This window comes from Hyaena hyaena, unplaced genomic scaffold, assembly GCF_003009895.1.
Source record: "Hyaena hyaena isolate Hyena2069 unplaced genomic scaffold, ASM300989v1 scaffold_582, whole genome shotgun sequence".
NCBI classification, from domain to species: domain Eukaryota; kingdom Metazoa; phylum Chordata; class Mammalia; order Carnivora; family Hyaenidae; genus Hyaena; species Hyaena hyaena.
Window position 1 is genome coordinate 455281 of NW_024081214.1, and position 14513 is coordinate 469793.

Below are 14513 nucleotides of genomic sequence, written 5' to 3' on the forward strand. Positions count from 1 at the left end.
AAGTGATAGATTCAGAAGTTCAAGCCAGTTTTCTTGATGGTCTTTCACCTGGGCCTTGAGGCCTCTGCACTTGGTTAGTTCTGCAGCCAGAGAAGTAGGGGACATGTTGCTGGAGAGGGCACATTCTGGACAGGAAACCCCAGAAAGGAGACAAGGCATCGGGGTGTGAAGGGAAGACGATCAGTGAGCTCTGGGTTCTGCACCAGAGAGCTAGGGAGATGGGCTTGCAGGTCTCCTGTGGCTGTAGCCAGTGGTCCCTTTTCGGGGGTGGGGCTGCCTCTCTGGCCCAGTACAGTGGAGACTTTCAAGGTCAAAAAGAACAACCCTCCCCCACCAGAACCTGGGCTCTCACTGAAACTTGCTTTTGAAAATGCCGTTTGGCTAGACCAAGAAGACATTGGGAGGTTAGTGGCTGGGTGGTGGTAGTGGGGTTTCCTGGAAGTTAGTGTGGGATTGAGAAGGTTTGAGAACTTCTAGTTATCCTTCCAAAAAAAAAACAAAACCAAGTTTCATTATTATTTGTTTATTTAAAACTCAAAAAAAAAAAACAAACAAACAAACTCAAACACACAAAAGCAGAAAGAATAGTATCATGAACCCCATCTACCCATCATCTAGATCATCACAGTTATGAGGACAAAGAGTTGTTGTTTTCTTTTTTAATATTAGTTTGCTTTCATGACTATCCTGGGTGCCAGATGGGACAAAGATGGGTGCCACAGATTGCTCTTTCAAGAAGATGTGTGTGATCCAGTCTCCCCACCCTTTCCTACATGGAAAGGCAAGAACGCCAGCCTGGGGCAATCGAGTATGATTACCAGTTGTTCCATGGTGCTCTGAGATGTTTCTGCATGGCTTCCTACCAGATGCTGAGCTCTTAGAGAGAGCTTGAACTTTATCTTTGGATTCTGAGGACCTGGTATTGAATGGGTGCTCAATAAGCACTGATTGGCTTTAAGGCAAGTCATTCCGTGAGATGGGGTGGGTTCAAGTCAAGTGAGTGCTTAGCTCACCATTTGGGGAGCACTTCACCCAAAGTGGTCAGATGGTGGGATTCAGAGTTGGGTAAGGGATGATAATCTGAACTCTGGGAGATCCTGAGTGTGTGGTGGGTTAGACACCATCATTCTAGAGTGAAGGGGCTCCTGCTATAGCCTGGGAAGAGGGAAAGAGGAATGCAGCAATAAGAGAGAGCAGGAGAGAGCTGGACTGAGGCTTCTCTCTGCCTGGCCCCCAGATTGTGGAGCCTGCAGGCTGTGGGTGTGGTGGAGCAGGCTCTGGAAATGGAGGCTTCCAGCCCCAGACCCCATTCTCTGGGTGGCCACAAACAGCCCACAAGCCGCCTGCACCACAAGGCCTGTGTGTCAGCCCAAGTGCTATGTTATTCACTGGGGCGTTGGCAAGGAACGAGGCTCCTTCCTCGGGTGTGGGGAATGGAGTCCACTTCCAGCCTTTGCAGCGCTGGGCAGCTCTGCAGCTCTGTGCCCCTCTGGGCAGGGCTGGGGACGTCAGCAGATAGGAAATGGAGTGTTGGAGGAACGTGAGGGCAGATGCTGCAAACACTTCCCCCTCAGATCCGACCCTGCGTGTAGCCAGCAGGGGCCCTCCGGCAGGGTGGCCCAAGGCCCACAGACCCCAGAGAAAGTCTCCAGGCCCTGACTTTCATCAGTGACCTGCCCCGCCCCACTCCCTGCCTGGTCTTTTTCAGTTTAAGCTCCCAGCGCTGTCCTCCCCTCCCATGCATGCATGATGTGTGTGTTAGTGTTTTAATTTTTATTCTTGGCAGAAGTTAAGACACAAAAAGGATTTGGAAGGAGATGAAACCAGTCTGGGTATATGTTGGGCAGCGGCAGCTTCATTCCTGGAGTGGGTGGGCCGTGGAGGGGGAGGGGTGGGGTGGGGAGCTGTCTCCTCCTCTGGTAGGGACCAAACTGAAAATCATCCTTGGGGAAGGCTGGCAGCTAGAGGCTAAGCTGTTAACCCTTTGGGATGTCAACAAAACATTTCCAGTGGAGCCAGAGCCCTCTGGGCCAGTATGGTGTTAGGTGGATGTGGGAGCCCTGGATGGTCAACGCCTGTCCCACTTCCTGGTGGTGTGGGAGCCCCTGGAGACTGTTCTGCCTTTGTGAAGGGAGTCATTGCTGCCATGTCCAGTTCCAATGTGCAAGCACTAAAATGCGCTTGTGCTTGAAAAACTTCCTGTCGTCCGCCAACCCCCCGTACCCCGGAAGTAGTGGTGATGGCCCCAGTCTATCAAGGGTTGCTGTGGCCCAGGGATCTGTTTGAATCTCATTTTCTACCGTGGAGGCTCTCTTGACCCCCAATAAAAAATGTTTTATTCCTAAAAATGTATGAAGAGACTCACTTTTTGGAACTGAGAAAGGAATTAGCTTTAAAAATTACAAGAATTTCTTTAATCTAGTAGGGAACATTTTTATACAAAATGCTCAGTTCCAACGATGGCATCCAATGTAACCAAGGCATTTCTGATAGACATTCTTTATCAAAATGGCCCCCCAAACCATGGCAGAAACACCCAGTGGTTCCCCAGCTCGGCTGCCCATTATAGTTTCCAGGAAGGAGTTTTCAGATACTGATGCCCTGGCCCCGCCTCCAGAGTGGGCCTTGTATTGATTTGTCTGAGGTGCTGCCCAGGCATTGGTGTGTTTCAGTGTCCCCAGATGATTCTTCTGTGCAGCCAGAGTTGGCAACTTTCGCTCTAATGCTTGTGTGAGAACAGAAGGAAGATGAGAGAGGCCAGATTAAGAAGTGGAAGAATTTTATTGTCTCTTGCTGCATGCTGGTGCATAGAACTTGGATCCAGACCCCAAACACTGCTGCCAACTTTTGGATGAGATTTAGGCACTCAGACATCAGGACTGGTTCTGAATGGGGTTGGGGACGCTGCATCTTCAGGAAGAGGTGGATGCAGCATGCACTATGGGACCTGCCAAACCACTCCCTCCTAAAACATGGTAGCTAGTGCGTGACTCCCATTCAGAATGACTTTGTTTTTTTCCAGCCTTTCTCAATTCCTTCTCTGGAAAACGGTTCATTGTCTATCTGCTTGAAGTGACTAGCAACATCAAGACCAATAGTCAGAGGAAGCAGAAAAGCCCTGGCTTTGAAGCCTTTACTTGAGCAAGATGCTTATTCTCTCTAAGCCTCAATCACTGCATCTATAAAATGGGGATGACAATCCTGCCTACTTCATAGTTATTTAGAGGTTAGACAAGATAATGCATGTACCTGGTCTCACATGTAGTAACTCAACAAATGATCAAGTACTTTTCTTTGATTTATACTAAAATTGGTGATTTCTTCTAATTCTAAATATCTGCCTTAATCTCAGGTTGCAGCAACACCTGGTATGTTACATTCAATAAATACATCTCAATGACTTTTAATTACATTTACAAATCAGTTAAATTAGGAAATTAGTAATTTAGGAGGGAAAGAGGCAGTCTTAAAATGTTAATATGCCGAACATGATAATTTCAGCAAACTAATTGATGGATACTTCATGCAATTCACTAAACATTTTCAGATTTGTGAAAGTTAACAGACTATTAAGCGTGCTTACATTTTTTCCCATAACAGTTGTCAACATTGTGTGGAAGCAACAGATCCTAGAATTAGAGGAAGTGTTCCTTACAAGCCAAAGGACTTGATGGTTAGACACAGGAATCTCTCTGGATAAGACAATAAGAGAGCAGCCTTTCTATGACCCAAGAGGTTGTTGGCTGTTGAGGTCCTCAGGCTTGTGGGAAGATAAAGTAGCAGTGATCACGTACTATTTGGAGATAGCATTTTTTTTTCAAGTTTGTCCTTTGAGTTACAAAAGTGCTAACTACATAGCTAACCACTTTGAATATTTCTGAAGGATTTAATGTAAAAAGTACAAATCCCCTTATCTTCAGACATAAATGATTTTAACATTTAAGTGTCTCATGACCTCCAAATAACTACACACCACATATCATAATGCATTTTTTTTTCATTACAAAAATGGCATCATGCTGTTTTACAAGTTGCTTTTGGGATATTCTCCAGGAACCTCTTAGGCCAGCGTTTCCCAAAGTATATTTGATGAAATTCTCCTCACTAATGGTACTCTGAGAAAAAAGAGTAGTGTGGTCAAATAAGTCCGGACCTGTGGTCATGTAAGTCCAGGCCTGTGGTTAAGTGAGTTCAGACTTCAGTGCATACTCTAACCCCCTCTTGGTGATTCATGACGCATAACAGCATATTAAAGGCTCTGAAAAGGCCTGTAGTAAAGAAAGCTAATTAGTTTTTCTGAACATAGCATTTCCCTAAAGTATTTTTTCTTTTAATTCTTTTTTTAATGTTTATTTATTTTTGAGAGAGACAGAGACAGGAGACAGTGTGCATCAGGGAGGGTCAGAGAGAGGGAGACACAGAATCTGAAACAGGCTCCAGGCTCTGAGCTATCAGCACAGAGCCCAATGCAGGGCTCGAACCCATGAACCGTGAGATCATGACCTGAGCCAAAGTCGGATGCTTAACCGACTGAGCCATCCAGGCACCCCCCCAAATTATTTTTTCTATCACATTTTAACATCCAGTAGGTGTTTAGAAATGCCCTATTAGGCATTCCTCAGTAATCTCTCCTCCACCTATTTCCCTCTTCCTGTGGCATAATCTTGGGTAGGCGGGAAGAAAGGAGCTCATCATTTCACGTAATCAGCAAATACTGATTGCACTCCTCCTATGTGCCAAGCACTGTGGTGCATGTTGGGGATGTGATAATGAGCAAGAATGCAGGCTCTCTGCCCTCAGAAACGCTCAGCCTCCCGCCTGCGCAGTGATGGTATTAGTCACACCGGGATGGCTTGCACCTGGGCATGGCAGGAGTCCTTTTTGCAGCTGTTGGCGCCCAGGAACAGCAGGCTAGAATTCTCCCCACCCCCGCCGCTCCTGACCCTTCCCCAGGCTGCTCCAATTCCCCACTCTCTGCTCCTGCTATAAATAGTGGTGCCTGACCCAGCTGGCCCGGCGCCATGCGTTTGCTTACTCTGCGTGTGCCAGCTCTGCACCGAGGCCACTGTGCTTCACAAGCTGGGGAGAACCGACAGGAGACGGGGTCGGGGGCTTCCAGCAGAAGGCAGGAACCAGCAGACAGATGGACCGAGGCCTGCTTCAGTTTTCCAAATTGGTATTTATTTTACGTTCTAGGCGGTTTAAAAGAGCTTTGTAATTGAGAAAGAGTGGGGGTGGGCTGCGGACAAAATGTGTATATTTGGGGGTCAGGGAGGTGGTGAAGAAAGTGGGTGTGCATGAGGTCATATGGGAAAGAAAGTAAACTGTCATGGTTCTGAAGCATGCTTCCCAGCTGGAACCGGAGCTGTTTGCTGTGTGAGCACACGTGTGCACACACACATCTGTTTCAGAGGCTGTGAATGCACACGCCTGGAGAGCAAGTGGGGGTGTCTGGTCCCTGAGATATCACCTATTCATAAGCCTTTTTTGTTGAAATACTAGGGATAAATCTGCAACGAGGATCAGACTAATGAAAAGTATTCTTAAGGGGAATTTCTAAGGCGAAAGTAACCCTAATGGGAATTATTCAAATTTAATAAGTGGCCGTCACTTTGTACCATCATTATTCTAGATTATTTACTAATGTATTTTTTCTTCATCATCCCGTGTGCGATAGGTTTTAATGTCCTACATCAAAGTTGTTCTTTCTAAGTTCAGGGTAAGGGTTTCCGATGCGCAGGAAAGTCTGGGAGAGACCTTGTCCATGTCACCGTGCAGTCAGATGCCAGCTGTAGGGTGGTAGCTCTTGACCCTTCCTGACTTCAGCAGGTTGGCCATTTTACCCCAAGGCTTAGCTGTTCATTTGAACACCTCAGGTTGCCTGTCAGCAGCACGCATGAACCTTCACATGAGGGCGTGGTGTGCATGCTGATATGTTGGGGGTGGGGCTGGTCTTGCCCATCCTTCGGGTGAATCAACCCCGGAATCAGATAGACCAAGAAGCAGCAGCCTGATTGTCATTCGTTCTGGGTCCCAGACCCTGAGTCTGGATTTGAGTCACATGGAGGGTGTGGATATGCATCTGGTGGCATTGGTTGCCTAATCATCAGGAGGAAGGGGTATAGAAAAGGACTGTAGGTGACAGCTGAATTGGAGTTCGTGGTGATTATGTCATCTAGCAGAGTGAATCAAAGTCCTTTCAACCCCCAAAGCTTCCTAAGTGTCCAGCTTCTCCTACTGAAGAAAAGCCCCCTCCTTGACTAGATGACTACAGTTCTTTCTTTTCTCTGCCTTGACCTTTTTCACCTTTGTGTCTCAGGTGGGTTATTGGTGCACTCAACAGGTATTTGCTGAATACCTAGCACTATTTTACACACTGACAGTGCCCTTGTGAATATCCTCACCATTGCTGAGCCCTGAAGCCTTTGTACTAGTAGCCAGGCAGACCAAAATTAGTGGGACGGTACTTGCACAGGGAAAGTGCAGGACTCTAGGGGATGAGACCTGGGAGCCTAACCACTGCCTGACACACAGCAGGTGCTGAAGACCTGCCTCTTGAACTGAAGAGCGTTTCCTTGGATGCATACTTGTCTTCACATTTTCTGCCCCACCTCCTCCTTGGCAAGCCCACTCCCACCCACCTCATGCTTGGATGCCACCACAGGAAAGATCTGTGTCATGCTTGCCTTCTCAACTGAATAAGAACCAAAGTGAACCCCCAAACCAGATCCTGGTGGGAAATAGGAAAGGGATATCAGACACTCAAGCATCATCTTCCCCAACTCCAGCAAGTTCTGCTTTGCAATAAGAGTACCTTTGGGGCTTCATCAGAGCCAAGCTCCAAAAATCAAATCACTGGACTTGGAAAAGCCCTTGGAAGTAGGTCTTTACAGGTTAGCAAACATTCACTGAGTACCTACTAAGTGTCAGAAGAGAGACTTATAAACAAGTCATGATGCACTGTGAAAAGTGACAGTGACAAAGCTGAAGCTTAAGAGATCCTCATTGACCTCTATTAGCTCTAAGCCTCTTTCCTACCTTAGCTGATGTACTGTGACCTTCTAGGACTACAGTAGGAATAAGCATGGATGATAGAAAGGGGCCTTATTGGAGGACTGACCTTCTATGCTGAGCAAGGCCTGAGTATGCATGTGTGTGTGCACGCATGTGCATACTCAGCTGTGTGACCCATTTCTTTTGTCAGTCCCCTGACGCCTTCATTAGTGGGTCTGGTTCCTTGCCTGTATTGAGTAAAATCTATGGTTGATCTTTGATCTTTCCCTGAGGTCCTGATGCATTTTAATTTTGGTGTAATAGAAAGATGTTGTCAAAGCTGAAAGTTGACTGGGTTCCAAGTTCTTTAAGGGTGGGGGGCTGCCTCCACCGTCTGTCAGTGTGTGGTACCTCGTGGGTGCTCCACCTGGGTTTGCTGAACTGATCTGAACTCTGCCCCAGGGACTGTACTTCTCATCAGGGGTGACTACCTGCTCTTTGCACAAACATTCGGTGGAATGCCTTTGTTGGTCTTACTGTGCATCTGAGGCAAAGCCTGTGACCATTCCTGATGATTGGGGGAAGATGCTATTTCTGTGGTTCTGTGTATGTTGCACACTGAGCAGTGCTTGCTTTCTGGTGTACTTCCTGGCATCATACTTCCTGTTCTTCTCAGGGCTCCATTGCTTTCAGGGGATACTTTCAGATGGAGTGGAGTCCTGGCCTTAGGTAGTAAGGCTTGTGTTTACACACTGGTCACTTACCTGGGATCATTTTTTCCTTTGTCCTAAGAGCTGGAACATTAAGCTGTTAAGATCTACTTTAAGTGCTATTCAGGTCCTGGGACAGGTTTGTTTATAATACCCTGTTCGTGCTTTTACCTGGACTGTAATTAATTCCTTATACATGGACTCTCTTGTCAAACATGAGCACCAGAAGGTCTGGGAGTGGATGCTCCTGCTTCCTCTCCAGTAACTATGCTTCCATTTTCCTTCATTGTTTACTTGTGTGGATACAGCCATGGCCATGGGCTATAATTAGAAACAGGTAGGTGGAAAAGAGCAGGTGGCTTTGTTGTGGCTTTGTTCATTCACTGACTAGGTCAGAGGTGAGCTCCTTTCAGGGCCTGGGGGGAGTGGAGGCGGTTAGAGAGAGAGACCAGGAGAATGTTTTTCTCTCTATAAACACTTCTTCATAACTTCTTGTCCCAAATGACTTGTTGTCTGATGAGGATCTTTTCCCTTTTCTCTGTGAACATGTAGAGACACTACAGAGAAATTATGATCATTATCATCATTATCATCATCAAGAGAGTGCAGAGAGAGGCCATAAACAGGGTGAGGGAGAGGTGGTGGGGAGCAGTTATTACCTTAAGTGATGTAAATGTGGGCTAGTGTTGGGTGGAGGAGAAGAGGCTAGAAAGCAGGTCTTGCTGGGAACTTGGGAGCACTATAGCACTGTCCATGATTCCTTGTCCCACAGGGCTATTGTGAAGTTCTGTAAAACACTGTATAGAAAAGAGGTATTTTCTTCTTTATTTATTTATTTATTGTATTATTCTACTTTTAGTTTTCACCAAAGACTATCTTTTGAACTTCTGATGCATGTGTGTAGTGCAGCAAAATCAGGCCATTGCTTAATTTTGGACAGCATATAAGAAACAAGCAAAGAAATGGTATCACATGTGCCTGGAGTTGTTAAAATGCAACATCTTTCAGTCTTAAAGGACAGCAGCTCAGAAAAGCAGGTGTTAACATTTTCATCTTCACAGAGCGTAAACTGAGACCCGGAGATAAAGCACTTTACCCAAAGCTACCCTCTACCAAGCAGAGAAGTGGCAGAGCCCCTATCTGAACCCCCGCCTCATGGTTTCTTAGTAGCAGATCTTGCTGTCATTCCAACATTGACATTTAGCAGAAGAGCAATTCTATAGTAAAAGTTTGAGATGACCCCTAAAATCGTCATGTGCTAATAAAGCATTGAGAAGGATTTTGATAATCTCTCCCTCCATCTGTAAAGTGGGGACAGTAACGACCCTGGATTGTGAAGATTAAAAGTGATCATGTACATGAAGCCCCTCAGCACTGGGCTTGGAAGTCAGCATTTTAGCTGCTTTTCCCACATCTCTGCTCTTGTTCCTCCTCCTCTCCCCATGCTTTCTCTTCAGGCCCGAACCCATCCTTCTCTTTCTGACTCAACAGCATTCTGATTTCTTCTTCTCCCATGTCTCTCTGCCTATCTCCTTCCAGCCTGGCCTCAAGGTGAGGGTCCTATTGATGCTGGTCAGATAGTCCCTACTCCTAGTATCCTCCTAGGTTAGATTCCTTGCAGTCAGTGGCTGCAGGAAGCCAGAAGTCTCAAGCTTGGTAGGGTGTTTGTTTTGGGAAGAGAGATCGGGAAAATAAAGAAGGTTCTTGAAACCTCAAGCCATAGGAGCGACTGCAGAGGCACTGACTTCTGTTAAACAACTTGGCCCTCCCCTTCAGGACTGCCTACACTGTTCTAAGGGCCATTAGGTTTTAGAAAATAAAGGCCATAGTTATAGTCCTTTTTCCTGTAGAAAAACCCCTTGGTCCCACCCCTGATAACCCTTTCCTATGCATTTTTCCTATAGGTCCAAGGTCAGATTAACAGTCCTTCTCAGTCTGAAATTTCTAATCTGAACAAACCCTTCAGTTTAGCAAGCATTGACTGAGCCCCTGTGATGTGCCAAGGCTTTTCTAGATGCTAGGGTTACCAAGATAAAGGTAACACATCCTTGCCTTTAGGAAGTGTGTAGTCGGCTCAGAGGGTAGGTATCAGAGGCACATTACGCACACATGATCAAATCCATAAGTTATTATGGTAATATTATGTGCAAAACACAGTGGAATGGTCACTGGAGGCATCATATGATGACATTTGCAGTAGGTTTTGAAGGACAATTAAGAATCCCCCTGATGCAAAGAAGGGAGAAGGGGGAGATGGTTCTGCTAGAAGAGAGGGTATGAAAATGCAGCTTGCCCAGATTTTAGGGGCTAGTGGGAGGAAGACCTGAAAAAGGTTGACTGCAGCCAACTTGTAAAGAACCTGGTACAAAATGAATGTACAGAAATCAGTTGCATTTTTGTATACCAATAATGAAGCAACAGAGAGAGAAATCAAGAAACTGATTCCATTCACAATTGCATTAAAAAAACCCATAAATACCTAGGAATAAACCTAACCAAACATCTAGGAGATCTGTATGATTAAAACTATAGAAAACTTATGAGGGAAATTGAAGAAGACACAAAGAATTGGAAAAACATTCCATGCTCCTGGATCAGAAGAATAAATATTGTTAAAATGTCATTACTACCCAAAGCAATCTAACATTCAATCCAATCCCAGTCAAAATTGCACCAGCATTCTTCTCAAAGCTAGAACAAATCTAGAACTATCCTAAGATGCGTATGGAACCACAAAAGACCCCAAATAGCCAAAGTAATATTGAAGAAGAAACCAAAACGGGAGGCATCACCATCCCAGACTTTAGCCTCTACTACAAAGCTGTAGTCATCAAGACAGTATGGTACTGGCACAAAAACAGACACAAAGACCAATGGAATAGATTAGAGAACTCAAAATCGGACCCACAAAGGTATGGCCAACTAATCTTTGACAAAGCAGGAAAGAATATCCAGTGGAAAAATGACAGCCTCTTTAACAGATGGTGCTGGGAGAACTGGACAGCAACATGCAAAAGAATGAAATTCGATCACATTCTTACACCATACACAAAAATAAGCTCAAAATGGATCAAGGACTGAATGTGAGATAGGAAACTATCAAAACCCTAGAGGAGAAAGCAGGAAACAACCTCTTTGACCTCAACTGTAGCAATTTCTTAACACCTCCCCAAAGGCAGGGGAATCCAGGGCAAAAATGAACTGTTGGGACTTCATTAAGATAAAAAGCTTCTGCACGGCAAAGGAAACAATCAATGAAACTAATAGGCAACCAACAGAATGGGAAAAGATAGTTGCAAATGACATATCAGATAAAGGGCTGGTATCCAAAATCTATAAGGAACCCCCCAGACTCCACATCTGAAAAACAAATAATCCAGTGAAGAAATGGGCAGAAGACATGAACAGACACTTCTTCAAAGAGGACATCCAGATGGCCCACAGACACATGAAACGATGCTCAGCGTCCTTCATCATCAGGGAAATACACATCAAAACCACACTGAGATACCACCTCACGCTGGTCAGAGTGGCTAAAATGAGCAAATCAGAGAAATCTAGATGCTGGCGAGGATGTGGAGAAACGGGCACCCTCCTATGCTGTTGGTGGGAATGTAAACGGGTGCAGCTCCTCTGGAGACCAGTGTGGAGGTTCCTCAAAAAATTAACAATAGAACTCCCCTATGACCCAGCAATAGCACTGCTAGGAATTTACCCAAGGGATACAAGAGTGCTGATGCATAGGGACACATGTACCCCAGTGTTCATAGCATCACTTTCAACAGTAGCCAAAACATGGAAAGAGCCTAAGTATCCATCAACTGACAAATGGATCAAGAAGATGTGGTGTATCTACACAATGGAATACTACATGGCAATGAGAAAAAATGAAATCTGGCCATTTGTAGCAATGTGGATGGAACTCAAGGGTGTTAGGCTGAGTGAAATAAGTCAGGTAGGGAAGGACAGATACCATATGTTTTCACTCATAAGTGGAACAGGAGAAACTTAACAGAGGACCATGGGGGAGGAGAAGGGTAGAAAATAGTTGGGGAGAGGGAGGGAGGCAAACCATGAGAGACTCTTGAATACTGAGAACAAACTGAGGGCTGATGAGGGAGAGGGGAAGGGGGGTGATGGGCATGGTGGAGGGCACTTGTTGGAATGAGCACTGGGTGTTATATGTAAACCAACTTGACAATAAACTATAAAAGAAAAACTTGGAAGGTTGTGCAAAGGAGTTTGGACTTCATTTAATCATACTTAGGAAGCTGTGGAAGGTGGGTCTGTTAGTTGCTTTGTTTTGAACCAACCTCAAAAGGGAAAAGAATCACTCCTACTTCCTTCACATTTTCAAATCCGCTGCTTTTGTTTCCTGTTCCTTTCTAGGCCTCCTCCTACTGCTTACGTGTTTTTTACAAAATGATATCTATGTTTTTCCCTTAACATCTTTTAAACATTTTTCATGTTGCTGCTTGCCCTTTATGGTTACCATTTTAATGGCTGCAAAACAATCCATCAATTATTTTGCTGTAAGTTATTTAAAGCAGTAGAGGGAAAAGAACCACAAAGGTTTTAGAGTTAGAACCAGTTCAAATCCTGACTGACTTAACATCTGTGTAATCTTGGACAAAATATGTAATCGCTCTGAGTTTTAATTTCTTCATTTATAAGATGCATGGATCATATATACCTGCTTTACAGGGCCATTGTGATGACTATATCAAATTGGATGAATTAGGAATTGTGGCCTGGAGGATGCACTTATTCAGTGGGTGATAGCTAACCATTTATCATCTTTACTGATTGGTTGAGCTTCATGTTCTAGAAGGAAGGTAGGGGGTGATGTGGAGGTGGATTAGATGGGGAGAGGAGAGTGTCTGGGAGCCAGCTTGACGCTTCTAGACCTGTGGTGTCCAGTAGCGGCCATTGCTGCATGTGACTGTTGAGCACCTGAAATGCAGTTAGTCCAAATTGGAATGTGTAGTAAATATAAAATACACACTAGACTTGGGAGACTTAGTATGAAATGATATGAAACACCTTATTAACTTTTATATTGATTATATATTAAAATTATACTCTCTGGGGTATATTGTGTTGAAAGATTAAAAATTATTCTCACCTGATTTTAAAATGTGGCTACTAGAAAACTGTAAAGGACACATGAGGCTTGTGTTGTGTTTCTCTGGCTGCTTTTGATACTTTATTTTTATTTTTAAGAGAGAGGGCATGCATGCATTTGGAAGAGGGAGAGAGAATCTTAAGCAGGCTCCATGCCTTGGCTGTCGCAACCATGAGATCATGATGTGAGCTGAAATCAAGAGTCGGATGCTTAACCAGCTGAGCTACTCAGGCACCCCTCTGCGGCTGCTTTGAATCCATATGACTGATCATATGTAGGAAACATGGAAGGAGAAGGTGAAGGTGTCTGTATACTCAAATTAGTGGGTGTCCTCTCAACAGTGAAATGAAAAGCAAGTATTTGTTCTAGATGAGAGAAGCTGTCTCCGCTCTGTTCCAGCCCTTACGACATCATGCACATGAGTGGTAAGATTGCTGACCAAAGTGTCCATTGCAGGGAAGCCTGGGAAGAGCATGACTGCCCTGCGGAGCTCCCAGCGTGCTTCAGGCCTGGCTTTCAGGGAAGCGCCAGGCATCCCTACCGGTTCTTTTGTAACACATGCAGTATGCTGGGGTTAAACAACTGGAAATAAAACCACGCAGAGAAAGTGAAGCTAGAGGGGCAGCTTCCTCTGTAGGGAGCTTAAGTGCTCTGAGACCTGTACAACCTTGTTCCGGTGCATGTCTTCACCTGCTCTGGTATAGAGTCCTCAGGGAAGAAGGATTATCACCTTTATGAGTCCCTAATGGATATAAGTGGATTTGATGCTAAGGCGGGCTTCTGGGTAGCATTTCAGATAACCACAGGCTGTTTAGGTTTTCTAGCCAGGAATTGAAATTGTACCTTGGCTCTTAAAGTATCCACTGTACCGTTTCTTGTAAGGTTGTCAGGTAATAGAGCCTTAAAATCAAGATAAAAGAAGCAAAGAAAAATTATAAGAACTGTATGTACCCTCCTACCATTGGTCTCCCCGAGGTTGAGCTCAGGAAACCACGAATTTTGTAGTAAGAGCAAGGCAGGTGGAAGAGACTGAGTTTGGAGGGCAAAAAGTATACCACAACAAGCACCAGTTTCTGCCTTGCTTGAGGAGTTTTATCTGACTCAGCCTGCCTGACTTTGCCACTTGGTTGCTGGGGATAATGAAACAGCCTCGTGATAGATACTGTCACTATGGCATCGCTGTCCCTTTGCTAGGAGCATGATGCTGCTGCTAAAGCATTGTCACCTGTCTGAACCCTGATTGGAGTTGTCAGTTGACTAAATAAAGAGTTTCAAGTTCTCGGTCAGCAGTGGTTAAAACTGGAGGAACATATATATATATATATATATATATGGTTCATTTAGCAACCATTTGCTGATCTCTTTCTACCTGCCAGACACCATGGGGTTAACGTTTTAACTATAGGAGAGTATATGAAGGTTTCAATCGCCGTTCTTTGCTTTTATTTTCTATCTGGATTTTAAATTTGTGACTTCTACAGTCACAGAACAAGTAGCTTTCACAACTTATGAAACTGATTCTTTACTCTTTGAGGACTTCTTGTGTCCTGGTTACCAATTTTATCTTTACTGAGAAATTGGGAGAAATATATTCTTTTCCCCTCCTACATTATCTGCCCTCCTTCCCTTTGAGGCATTGAGGAAGGATCACTTCTTTTTTTTTTTTTTTTTTTTTTTTTTTTTTT

At 44.7% G+C, this 14513-nt stretch overlaps 1 protein-coding gene across 2 annotated transcripts in view; it reads left to right on the top strand.

The window, feature by feature from the left end:
- BOC (BOC cell adhesion associated, oncogene regulated) overlaps positions 1-14513 on the top strand; it is a 74886-nt gene that overhangs the window by 15349 nt on the left and 45024 nt on the right. Inside the window, exon 1 of one of the 2 annotated variants that reach the window (XM_039256647.1) lies at positions 8048-8058. The exons of the other annotated variant lie outside the window; for it this stretch is intronic. The gene's annotated coding sequence lies outside the window, so the exon portion shown is untranslated. Of the gene's footprint in view, positions 1-8047; positions 8059-14513 lie in introns of those variants that run through there. 2 annotated transcript variants of the gene reach the window in all.